A 13,287-nucleotide genomic window follows, 5' to 3' on the forward strand; every position below is an offset into this window, starting at 1 on the left:
AATATTTGCCCCATCTATTGTTTGCTTTCAGAGAGGTTCCCCAGGAATCAAAAGGTTTTCACCCTTTGAGTTACTGTATGGGCATAGGGTGAAGGGGACCTCTAGATTTAATTCGAGATGAGTGGGAAGGTGAGTATGAGTCTCACAAGGAGTCCGTTGTGACATATTTCCTAAACCTCAGAAGGCTCAGGGAACTTATGGGCTTGGCCCATGAGAACCTAGTAGAAGCCTAATAACAGGAAAAGGTGTGGTATGACAGGAATGCTTGAGCTAGAAAGTATGCTGTGGGGCAGCAGGTAATGGTTCTCATTCCTGTCAGACACAACAAGCTGCAAGCAGCTTGGGAGGGACCCTACAAGGTGGTAAGAAAGGTAACTGATGTTAACTATATGGTGGAAGTGCTAGGCAGATGGCAGGGGCACAAACTGTACCATGTTAACATGATGAAACCTTACCATGATAGGGAGGCCCTTGTGCTGAGCATTTGCAGTGGATTGCAGGAGGAGTATGAAGGAGATCTGGGGACTGATCTCCTCAGTGAGGCTGAGGCTGACACTTCGGTGGAAGGGGTAGCAATATCCCAGCAGCTATCTCCTACCCAGGTTCGAGAAATTCGAGCAGTGTTGCAGGTATTTGGGGACATGTTCACTGGGATACCAGGGAACACCCACTTGGTGCAGCACCTGGTGGATACAGGACCCCAAAGGCCTATTAGGCAGGCCCCTTATAGGGTGCCTGAGAGATTTAGACAAACTCTGAGGAAAGAGGTACAGGGATGTTGGAACTAGGGGTGATTCAAGAGTCCAACAGTCCCTGGGCCTCACCAGCGGTGTTGGTGTCAAAGAAGGATGGCAGCACCAGGTTCTCTGTTGATTACTGGAAATTAAATAGTCACACAGATTCAGATGCTTACACCATGACTAGGACAGATGAGGCCCTAGAGCAGCTGGGTGGGGCAAAGTATCTTACAACCACTAATCTTACCAGGGGTTACTGGCAGGTGACCTTGAATCCCAGTGCTAGAGAGAAGTCAGCCTTTGTGACTCCTTTTGGCTTGTATGAGTTTCAAAGATGCCCTTTGGGATGAAGAATGCCACAGTAACTTTCCAGTGGCTGGTGGATAATATTCTAGCAGGAGCAGGATGGTTTGCCCTTGCTTACCTAGATGATGTTGCCATCTACAGCCATTCCTGGCCAGAGTACCTTCAGCACATCAGGGAGGTGTTGGGCAGACTACAGAGGACAGGGTTGACCATTAAGTCGAGCAAATGTCAGGTGGGTATGGCAGTGGTCTGCTACCTGGAACATAGAATGGACAGTGGTAAGATCAGGCCAGAACCTGCCAAAGTGGAAGCCATTTAGGCATGGCCTGAACCTGTTACCAAAAAGCAGGTGAGGGCATTCTTAGGGACAGCAGGGCACTACAGAAAGTTCATCCCTAGTTATAGTACCATATCTGCTCCCCTCACAGACCTGACAAGGAAGAACATGCCAGATAAGGTAGTGTGGACCCTAGAATGTGAGCAGGCATTTCAAAAGCTTAAAGAAGCTTTTGGAGGACCCCCTGTGTTTACCAGCCCAGATTACAGCAAGGAATTTGTTGTGCAGGTGGATGCTTCAAACCATGGGGTAGGGGCTGTACTTAGCCAGATTTCTTCAGAGGGGGAAGAGCACCCAGTGGTTTATCTCAATTGTAGGCTCCAACCCAGGGAGGAATGCTATGCAGCTGTAGAAAAGGAATGTCTGGCTATGGTGTGGGCATAGCAGAAACTTCAACCTTATCTGTTTGGAAAAAAAATCACTGTAATGACAGATCACAACCCTCTAATATGGTTAAACAGAGCCAGTCAGCAAAATGCCAAATTGCGAAGATGGAGCCTGGGATTGCAAGCATATATGTCAGTGCAGCACCACAGTGGGAGCAGCAATGCCAGTGCAGATGGGCTGTCAAGACAGGGAATGGGGTGAGGTACACCCAGATAGACCCTAACCCTCTCAAGCAGCGTTTCCCAAGGGTCACTTAAAAATCTAGCTTGAGTTCTCCAGGGGGGAAGAGACGTGAAGATTGGGGAAAGATGGGCAAAGGCTGCCAGCCTAGTCAAATAGAATTTGATACATAATTCTATCATTTGTATATATATAAATGTAAACTACAGGCTTGTGTTCTTAAATGAAAGAAAACACTCTAAAATGTGAACTTCAACATTGTTGCAACATTGCCATCTGCTGTAAGAAAAACCAAGCCAAGCATTTCAAATGTTCTTTGAAGTTACAATTATCTAAAAAAGTGGTTCTGAAGTGGCTGGCTGAACTCATTCTTTAGATTGTCTTGGGAGGGTGGTCTAATGGTTAAGGTGTTTGTCTTACAAACACAAGGTGCAAGGTTCGAGTCTCACAAGGGATAATTGGCTAGGCTTGCAAGGGCAGTTAACTTAGTACTAACCTATTAACTTAAGGAATAATTGTTAGAGTATACATGTGAAATGTCTTTTATTGTTGTAGTTTCCTGACCAGATGTTAGATTGCTAAATAATGCAGTTTGTGGCCTGAGAACTCCAGACTAAGTGCCAAAATGATGTCATGTGAATACTGGAAAAACCTAAGTGTCAAAATGATGTAATTTGGGAGGGCCTTAGCAGAGCTGTTTGTTAGTATTTTTAAAAACTGTAGTTCAGTGAGAGACTAAAATCATTTGTCTTGGACCATCAACCCCAGCATTACTTATGCTCTTTATGTATGTAAGTAGGATTATAGCACTGTGTTTTCTCTTAAGAATAGCTAAAGATTAGACAGAAGTACGGCACACTAAAGGGTTCAGCACCCCCCCCCCCCACAGAAGGACAGCACACTAAAGAGTGCAGAACCCCCTCAGAAGGATGGCACACTAAAGAGTGCAGCACCCCCCCCCCCACAGAAGGACAGCACACTAATGAGTGCAGCACCCCCCTACAGAAGGATGGCACATTAAAGATTTTTGCACCCCCCACAGAAGAATGACACACTAAAGAATGCAGCACCCCCCCCCCACAGAAGGATGACACACTAAAGAGTGCAGTATCTCCCCTACAGAAGGATGGCACAGTAGAGAGTGCATCGACCCCTCACAGAAATATTGCATGCTAAACAGTGCAGTACCCCCCAGAGAAAAATGATGCACTATAAAGTACAGCACCCCCCCCCCCTTACAGAAGGATGGCACACTAAAGGGTGCAGCATCACCCCGCAAAAGGATGACACACTACAGAGGGCAGCACCCCCACAGAAGCATGGCACACTAAAGAGTGCAGCACCCCCTCCCCACAGAAGAATGGCACACTAAAGATGCAGCAGCCCCCCCATGTAAGGATGTCACACTAAAGAGTGCAGCACCCCCCACAGAAGGATGGCACACTAAAGAGGGCAGCACCCCCACAGACGTATGGCACACTAAAGAGTGCAGCACCCCACACAAGGGCGACACACTAAAGAGTGCAACAGCCCCATCACAGAAGGATGGGATAATAAAGCTAGCAGCACCCCCATAATAGAAGGATGGCACATAAAGAGTGCAACACCCCCACAGAAGGATGGCACACTAAAGAATGCAGCAACTCCCACAGAATGATGGCATACTAAAGAGTGCAGCAACCCCCACCACAAATGGATGGCAAACTAAAGAGTGCAGCAACCCACACAGAAGGATGGCACACTAAAGAGTGCAGCATGCCCCCACAGAAGGATGACACAATAAAGAGTGCAGCACCCCCACAGAAGGATGGCACAGTAAAGAATGCAGCACCACCCAGAGAAGGATGGCACACTAAAGAGTGCAGCAACCCCCCATGTAACGATGTCACACTAAATTGTGCAACATCCCCCACAGAAGGATGGCACACTAAAGATGCAGCAACCCCCCCATGTAATGATGTCACACTAAATTGTGCAGCACCCTCCACAGAAAGATGGCACACTAAAGAGTGCATCATCCTCCACAGAAGTATGGCACAGTACAGAGAGCATCAACCCCCACAGAAGGATGACACACTAAAGAGTGCAGCAGCCCCATCATAGAAGGATGGGGTAATAAAGAGTTCAGCACCCCCTATCATACGAGGATGGCACATAGAGTGCAGCAGCCCCATAGAAGGATGGCACACTAAAGAGTGCAGCACCAGCTATCATAGAAGGATGGCACACTAAAGAGTGCAGCACCCACCTACAGAAAGATGACACTAAACAGTGCAGCACCTCCTCTCAGAAGGATGGCACATTAAAGAGTGCAGCAGAAGAATGGCACACTAAAGAGTGCAGCACCCCTCCACATAAGGGTGACACACTAAAGAATGCAGCACCCCCCACAGAAGGATAGGACACTAAAGAGTGCAGCATCCCCCCACAGAAGGATGACACACTAAAGAGTGCAGCACCCCCCACAGAAGGATGGGAGAATAAAGTATGCAGCACCCACCCACAGAAGGATGGCACACTAAAAAGTGCAGCACCCTCCCACAGATGGATGACACACTAAAGAGTGCTACACCCCCCCACAGAAAGATGACACACTAAAGAATGCAGCACCCCCATCACAAAAGGATGGCACAGTAAAGAGTGCAGCACTCCCCCCACAGAAGGATGGCACACTAAAGAGTGCAGCACCCCCCTCCCCACAAAAGGACAGCACACTAAAGAGTGCAGCATTCCCCCACAGAAGGATGGCACACTAAAGAGTGCAACAGCCACCCCCATGCTGTACCACACCGAAGAGTGCAGCATCTCCTCTTACAGAAGGATGGCAAACTAAAGAGTGTAGCCCCCCCCCACAGAAGTATGGCACAATAAAGAGTGCAGCAGCCCTCCTCCCTCTCTACTACACCATAGCTTCAGTATTGGAAAATGGATGTAACTAGCTGGTGTAGGACTAGAGCCCATATCCTTCTCAAAGACAACATGCTACCTGTCAAGCTACTGAGACTTTAACAACCAGACTTCACATGATTTACAGCAATCAGGGATGTAGGAAATAATCATTATGAGTTTTCATCACCTGGAGCAATCAATACAGTGAAGTGTGCCTGCAGCATGAACAGGAAATATAGAGTGCAAACAGTAGTCAAGCTTTCAATAACTCTATCCTGCATGCAAGCAGGCAGACATAAAAATATTATACAGAGCATAAATATTATGATGAACAGCAAATGCACAAAATAATACTTTAAGGCAAAGGGTTACATCCTTAAGCAAGTAAAACCTGCAACAAAAACAGAACTAACTATAGATAGCATTGAGCAGAATGAGGTAGGGTCATGCAGTGTGTCTAACAATATTTGTATGATTAACTACAGAAAGAGAGGATGTCTTACAGAATTGTATTAACTGTATGACTTTATGTAATAGTTTGTTAAAGTTATTACTTGTAAGGCTTCTCACGGCATTTCAGTCATTGTGTGACTTACATTTTATTATTCCCATTTTGTTGTCTTAGGTCATTGCATAACGCCTGAGAAAGTAAGAATATTCTGCTACACTTGTACTTCCTGTTCTTCAGACAAACAATACCCTTTTTTACCTTCAGGCATCCCTCTCAGTTCCCACATACATTTTAGTAGCAATGTATTGTCCATATGTACTGCCAAAATATGGCACAATTTTTCTTATCTGTATCCCATACACTGACACCCATTTCACCTTACGCATACTACAGATTTAATAAATTAACTGCAGAAATATGCTGATAGTTTTTTGGATGAAATTTTAAAAGACCTGGGTAGTCAGTAAGATGTAAACTTGTTTTCTAATTAATATGCTGAAATGAATGAAATGCTGATTGCATTTACATGTCAGTCTTCATACTTCTGTGATTCAGACATTTTGCTTCTTATACATTGTATCTCAAGTAATTATCACAGATAATTGCATGCCAGTCCATTTAACTAGTTATCAGATGAATAGGTTCCACTTAATTAGTTATCAGACAAATAGACAAACATTGTTCCACTTAACTAGTTATCACACAGATAGGTAAAATTGTTGCACTTAACTAGTTATCAGATGAATAGGTTCCACTTAACTATTTATCAGACAAATTGACAAACATTGTTCCACTTAACTAGTTATCAAACAGATAGGTAAAATTGTTCCACTTCACTAGTTATCAGATTAATAGGTTCCACTTAACTAGTTATCAGACAAATAGACAAACATTGTTCCACTTAACTAGTTATCACATAGACAGGTAAAATTGTTCCACTAAAAAAAGTTATCACATGAATAGGTAAACATTGCAAATGCACATTATTTCTTGAGCAAGAGGTAACATGAACCTGGTTATCTCCTCAGCTTATACTTTTGTTTGTTTCATAGTTTATAGTTTCATAGTATAGTACTAGGCTATCTGCCCTGGGGCATTTGTAAGCCTAGCCATAGTGATGTGGCTTTTGCCACCCCATGAAATGGTACAAAAATGTACAGAATAAATTTAGAATACTGTGCCTCTGTCTAGTAGTGACACAATGAAGGTCCCCTTATATAATAGAATTAGTTTACTGTGCCCCTGTCTAGCAGTGACACAGATGTGACCCCTGGGGTAAACTTACGATCTCCCATCCACTCATCAAGATTTCTCTTGAAGAGAGTCAGTGAGGGGTTCTGCCTAATACAAACTGGGATCTTGTTCCAAAGCATGGGAAGCCTCTGGGTTATGAATCTATCCCTCCAGCATGTCCTATTCATACTTGTGCCGAGGTTTAAGTCTTTAGCTCGTGGTCCTGATGGATTTGGATTTTTGAGGTGGAGCATGTCCATCAGATCCTGATTGGACATGGCCTTGTACGTCAGGCAGAGATCACCTCTGAGCAGGCAGAATGCTACTGAATAGAGCTGAAGTTTCTTTAGTCTGGCAGAATAAGACATATGTTGGAGACCCTTGATCCTCTTGGTGAGGTACTTTTGTGGTCTCTCCAGCTGTTGCAAATGCCGGGTGAGGTACATACCAAATGGAGCATTGTACTCAATCATGGGTCTGATGAGGGAGGAATATAGGGGTACAATGACATCCTTGGATCTGGATGTGAATCTCTTCATGATGAGGTGTGCAAGGTAGAATGTTTTTCTAACCACTTTGGCAACGTGGGTGTCAAATGAGAGGTCGCTGTCAACTTGGGTCCTTAGGTCTCTGATTACTTTTTCCATACTCAGTGGGTTGCTGTCTATGTGATAATTTGTGGGTACTTTGTTTTTCCCAAAGGGGATGACTATACATTTTTTGGCATTTAGTTTAAGGCCGTGACTCCGGCACCAGTTGTCCGTTTCTGTGAGGCCTTTTTGTAGGATGTGTGTGTCTGCTGGTGTATCGACTATGGTGCCTAGTTTGCAGTCATCTGCGAACTTTGTCAGCCACAGCCCTCCCATGTTTGCTTTAACATCTGAGAAATAAATGCCAAACAAGAGGGGCCCCAGGACAGATCCCTGTGGGACACCACTTGTGACTGGCTTTGAGTCTGACATTGCTCCAGCGATTTTAACTTTATGGGTTCTGTCCTTTAGCCAGTTTGCAACCCATCTAGTGACATAAGTGTTTACTTTTAAGCTGTTGAGCTTATCTATGATGCCTGAGTGGGGTATTGTGTCGAAGGCCTTAGCCAAGTCCAGGTATGCTGTATTGACTGCTTTGCCCTCATCAATGGCTCTAGTGACTGTTTTGAAAAAGTCAACCAGGTTTAAAAGGCAGGATCTGCCCTTTACAAAGCCGAACTGGGTGGGGTCAAGTGTCTGTAGGTCCCCTATGTCTCTGTTTATGAGTTCCATAATGATTCTTTCCATAGCTTTGCAGACCAGGCTGGTTAAGCTTATGGGGTGGTAGTTTCCAGGGTCTGTAGAGGCACCCCCTTGTGGAGTGGGACCACTGTTGCTGTACGCCAGTGTTCAGGTACATATCCCGAAGTAAGACTAATGTTAAATAGCATTTTTATGTGTGGGTTTAGCTCCTCTTGGAGTTCACGTAACACACAACCTGGGATACCGTCAGGTCCCATTGATGCTGTGTTTTTTGCTTTGTTTAGGGCGGTTCTCACTTGGACATCTGAGATGACAGGGAGATTACATTCAGCTGGGATAAGTATTTCTTCTTTTGGGGGTGAAGGAGGGGAGAAATTTGCACTGAACCTGTCAGCCAGAATGTTGGCAATATCTGTGGGTTCAGTATATTTTTTGTTGTGTACCAACTCTGAGCATATCTGAGGGTTTCCGCCCAGGTTTCTAACATAGCTGAAGAAGGCTTTGTGGTTATCTTTAGTGTCCTTAGCAATTTTTCTCTCAAAGTTGGCCTTGGATGTTTTTATGAGAGAACGTAGTTTTCTGCTAATGTTGATCAGAGATGTCTTCCCTTCATGGGATTTTGCTCTGACGTGCAGTAGCTTCCTTCTTTTGTTATACAATTTGTTTATGGCTGAGGTCCACCAGACAGGATGCTTACCTTTGGTGGAGAGGGACTTGGATTTGTTTGGGATTGCATGATCCATGCATTCTTGGAGATGTCCATAGAAAGCATTTGTGAAGGATTCGGCATTGTGGGATGTGGTATCCACTGGCACAGTGGGCTTAAAGGATAACATCTCAGTCTTAAGAAGAGTGAAGTCTGCTTTTGAGAAGTTTTTCACTGCGGTCTTTTGTGCTGGGGGTGGAGGTGGGATATGTATATCCAGGGTGATTAGTTTGTGGTCAGAGCTCACTAGTGAGGGGTATACTCCGTGTGGAGCATTTTGTCCCCATGTTTGTGATGATCAGGTCTAGTATATTATCTCCCCTAGTGGGAGAGGTGACTAGTTGTTCCAGTGCATTTGAATTTATGAATTCTAGGAACCTTTGGGCTAGGGTATTAGGGCTAGAATAATGTACCCAATCTATGTTTGGGTAGTTGAAGTCTCCCAGTATGATGGTATTTTGTGATACATTCATATCCTCCAATGTCTTCAGGAAAGCTGAGTGGGGTTCTTGAGATTGGGAGGGTGGTCTGTAACATGCTGCCAGTTGTACAGCAGTTTTGCCTATGGTTAGTTGCACCTGTATGGTCTCTGATGCTTCATGTGTTGCTACTAACCTGGAGGTGTGGGTGTCCTTGATGAATATGGACACTCCCCCTCCCTTTGTGGTTCGGCCCGTGTTTTGGGGTCAAAAAGCATGATACGAGGTATAGCCTGGTAGTGCTGGGGTGCTCTCAGGAGCCTTGAACCAGGTTTCAGTTACTGCACAGACGTCGATGTTCTCCATGCTGAGGAGTGCATCAAGTGCCTGCATCTTGAGATTTAGACTTCTGGCATTGAGCAGCATTACCCTTAGTTTTTTTTCCATTTTTGTTTTCTAAGGAGGTGGGTTTGTCTTTTGAGCCTTGCCTAAAAAAGGCACTATGGGGGTGGCAAGAGCCTTAACCAATATCCAGAAGCCCAGTGGTGACAGGTGTAAGCCATCCCTTGCAAAGCAGCGTGGCTTGTCCAACATGTCATCCCAGGCAGACAGATATTGGATCCCCTTAGAATGACACCAGTACTTGAGCCAGTTGTTAAAGCTGATCATCTTGTCTTTGTATTGTGGTATCATTCTTGGTGAGGGCAAGATGCTGCTCAGGGTCAGGGTCATACCAGCCTGGGCTACATAATCGGAGAGCTCCTCTATGTCTCTTTTCATGTAGTCCAGGGAGGTACGTTTCAGGTCATTCACACCAGCATGGACAATGACGGAGTCATATTTGTACTTGCTTTGGAGTGACTTGAGTGCATATGTTATGTGGCGGATCCTAGCTCCCGATAGACAGCTCACAGTCACCTTCTTGTTCAGCTTGGTCAGCGGGACATCAGTGTGTCTGACTATAGAGTCACCTATTACTAGTGTATCAGGCAAGGTGTTTGGCCTTAAGGGCTGTGATTGGTTGACACACTGATTTAATGAAGTATGTGTTGCATGTGTTTTGTTTTGAGGTGGTGGATTTTTGGATGTCTGCTTTGGGAGCCTCTGTTGTTTTGGTAAGTTTTTTATTAGAGCCTCCGAGTATGTCTTTGTGTTTTTATGTGTTTGGTTTGCAGTTGTGGTAGGTCTATGTGGGACTGGGATTGTTGTGTGTGTGGTTGCCATCTCCTCCTGTCTGGTCATGCCAGCCCTGAGTTGAGAGAGTTCAGCCTCCAGTTTGGGTATATAGTTGCATCTGTCACATGTATTTGTGTTTGTTGGGAGGAGGAGAGGGTTGTCTGTGTACATGAGACAATTGTAGCATTGTCTCAAGATACCCAGATTGACCAGATGAATTGGATACGACGCCAGTAATTTACCACTTGACATGCTAGAACAGTATAAGGGAGTGCTGTACCTTTAAGGGAAGTGGATATTCACAGGGGTGGTAAGTAGATGTAGTGCTGTACTTAGTACAAGAGTGCTTAGTTAGTAGAGAAGTATTGAGAACAAGTGCTAGACTTATAATATAGTGAGTAGTCTGGTTATACTAAGAGCAGAGCTTCCTTAAGGGAAAATTTGAAGAGCAGACTTGGCGGAGCCAGAAAAAGTTTAACCTTGTTTAACCGTCACAACAGCACAAAGCCGTGCAAACGTGGATTTTAAATGGTGAACTACAAAAGAGCTAGAAATGGTCCAAAACAACCAATTATTACAGCTTCTTGTGCTGAGGTCACTTCCTACAGGGACAGGTAGGCTGCTCAAGGCTCCCCACTCCCACTGGTGAGCAAAGAAATTTCCTTCTATCCAAGTAAGGTAATGGACAACACAGGAACTACACCACAGTCCAGAATACAGCAATGCCTGTAAACTGGTCTAAACTAGTCGAGGAGAGGTGGGAAAACAAGGATTATTTTTTTGTATTTTTGGTAGAAAACACACAGAAAATGCAGAAACAGTGATAAATTAGTTACACAGGCTAGCACACTTTAGTGGGCGGCCTCCACAGTTAAATTAAACAAACAAACAAACTTTCGATCAAATTCGACTAAAATGTAACTTTAAGTGCAGATTTTAAAATAATGCAGCAAACAGTTAAAACACAGTTCAAGCTAGTTCAGGGTAAGCTACAGAAGCTATTTTAAGTGAAAAAAAAGCAAAGATACTTAAATCCAGAAAGTAGTCACTTTTCTGAGTTCCCTGCTGCTAGGACCACTCTGCAGAACCACGAGGAGCTTGTCTGAGCAGTATAGCTAGAAAAAAATGCCCAGAGGCAGATTTTAAACAGTGAACTACAAAAGAGCTAGAAATGGTCCAAAACAACCAATTACTACAGCTTCTTGTGCTGAGGTCACTTCCTACAGGGACAGGTAGGCTGCTCGAGCAAAGAAACTTCCTTCTATCCAAGTAAGGTAATAGACAACACAGGAACTACACCACAGCCCAGAATACAGCAATGCCTGTAAGCTGGTCTAAACTAGTCGAGGAGAGGCGGGAAAACAAGGATTATTTTTTTGTTTTTTTTTTGGTAGAAACACACAGAAAATGCAGAAACAGTGATAAATTAGTTACACAGGCTAGCACACTTTAGTGGGCAGCCTCCACAGTTAAATTAAACAAATAAACAAACTTTCGATCAAATTCGACTAAAATGTAACTTTAAGTGCAGATTTTAAAATAATGCAGCAAACAGTTAAAAAACAGTTCAAGCTAGTTCAGGGTAAGCTACAGAAGCTATTTCAAGTGAAAAAAAAGCAAAGATACTTAAATCCAGAAAGTAGTCGCTTTTCTGAGTTCCCTGCTGCTAGGACCACTCTGCAGAACCACGAGGAGCTTGTCTGAGCAGTATAGCCAGAAAAAAACGCCCAGAGGCAGATTTTAAACTGAACTACAAAAGAGCTAGAAATGGTCCAAAACAACCAATTACTACATCGTTGCCCATAAATACATAATCTATGGAAACCTGGGGAATTTGATGAAGTGAAGTTGGATGAACTTAAGCAAATATTTAAGAATGTTTTCTCAAATGCTCTCAAGATACAACTTCTGCCTACACGTTTGTATAACATTAGTTAATGCTGCTGTTCACTGAAACTGAAATAACATTTTTGCTACCTTAGTGGTTTATTATATACTAATATTTTATTTATCTTATTTTTATAGATTTTCATCTGAGTGGAAGATTTTCTTTTACAAAAGGTTTAAATGAGACAAGCATCTTCATTCTGGGAAATTCATGAGCTGCAAATTTTCATTCTACAACATGAATTTATATGGTGGAGGACTTTGACCATCACATATTTTCTTCTTTGCATTTTCCCTATCAGTCTGGCAAGAATCTGGTTGTCAGGGTAGTCTGTGAGGTATTGCTTAATATATTATTTGTGATTTTAGCTTACTGGTATGTTTTCAGTAGCATTATAGAAGATATGTTCTTTATGGTACATTTGTTTAAGTGTTTCAAATATTACATAACTTTTACACACATTATAAACAAATTATATATTGTTATCTTCCAACATGAGATTTTTTTATCTGTACTCAAGTCAAACTAAACTCGTAACATGAAATCAAAGCATGAAGACTCAAGAAAGGTTACAGCCTTCATACAGCTTTAAATATGTTGGAATTAATTCAACATGAATGATAGTTATAATGTGGGTGTCTATGATCTGTAATAAAACATACCTTGATATTACTGATCTGACTGGTCTTTTCCATGCTTTTTGTAATGGTCATTATTATTATTATTATTATTATTATTATTATTATTATTATTATTATGGTATATGCATTAGTGGTATTCAGTAAAGAGATCATTGATTCTCACCTCATGATATTAGCTTGTGATTTTATTATATGAGGAGTCCCGCTGCATTTACTGCTTGGATATAGGCTCTCCATGCAGTAATAACAGCCACTGTTTATAAAGCTGAGCATGTGAATATTTTTTTGTCCTTCATTGTTTAATGTCTATCAGCCCCATCTCAGATTATTGACCCATCTGTCCCGTTCACCAGGGTAAGAGCTGACCAAGAGGGGCCATAAGACAAACTTAAGGAGCTTTTATTAATAGGACTTTAACCTACCATAGATATGCTGAGTGAGGATTCTGCAGGAGGACGTTCACTGGACTTCACACAAAACTGGCACTTCCTCAAGGAGCATAAGACTGTGTATTTTCCAGGTGACTAGAACTGTACATAACTATGTACATTTCCTTGGCATCCACCAGAGAAACTAATGCACTTTGTGTCCTCTGGATACATGCTCCACCTCTTCACCCTGAGAAATGTGAGCAGGCTCAGCCCCTGCATTTCTCTTCCTCACCTGCACTCCTGTACTTTTGTACTCCTCTCCCTCCTGCTGCAT

The 13,287-nt window shown here is 43.2% G+C and overlaps 1 long non-coding RNA gene across 1 annotated transcript in view; it reads left to right on the forward strand.

The window, feature by feature from the left end:
- Positions 1-12,613, forward strand: part of LOC122798932 — a 33,406-nt gene extending 20,793 nt beyond the window's left edge. Inside the window, exon 2 of the long non-coding RNA XR_006364354.1 lies at positions 12,079-12,613. This is a non-coding gene — a long non-coding RNA (uncharacterized LOC122798932). The remainder of the gene's footprint in view (positions 1-12,078) is intronic.
- The last annotated feature ends 674 nt before the right edge of the window (positions 12,614-13,287 follow it).

Source organism: Protopterus annectens, chromosome 3.part1, assembly GCF_019279795.1.
Source record: "Protopterus annectens isolate FY-2018-M chromosome 3.part1, PAN1.0, whole genome shotgun sequence".
Lineage (NCBI taxonomy): Eukaryota > Metazoa > Chordata > Ceratodontiformes > Protopteridae > Protopterus > Protopterus annectens.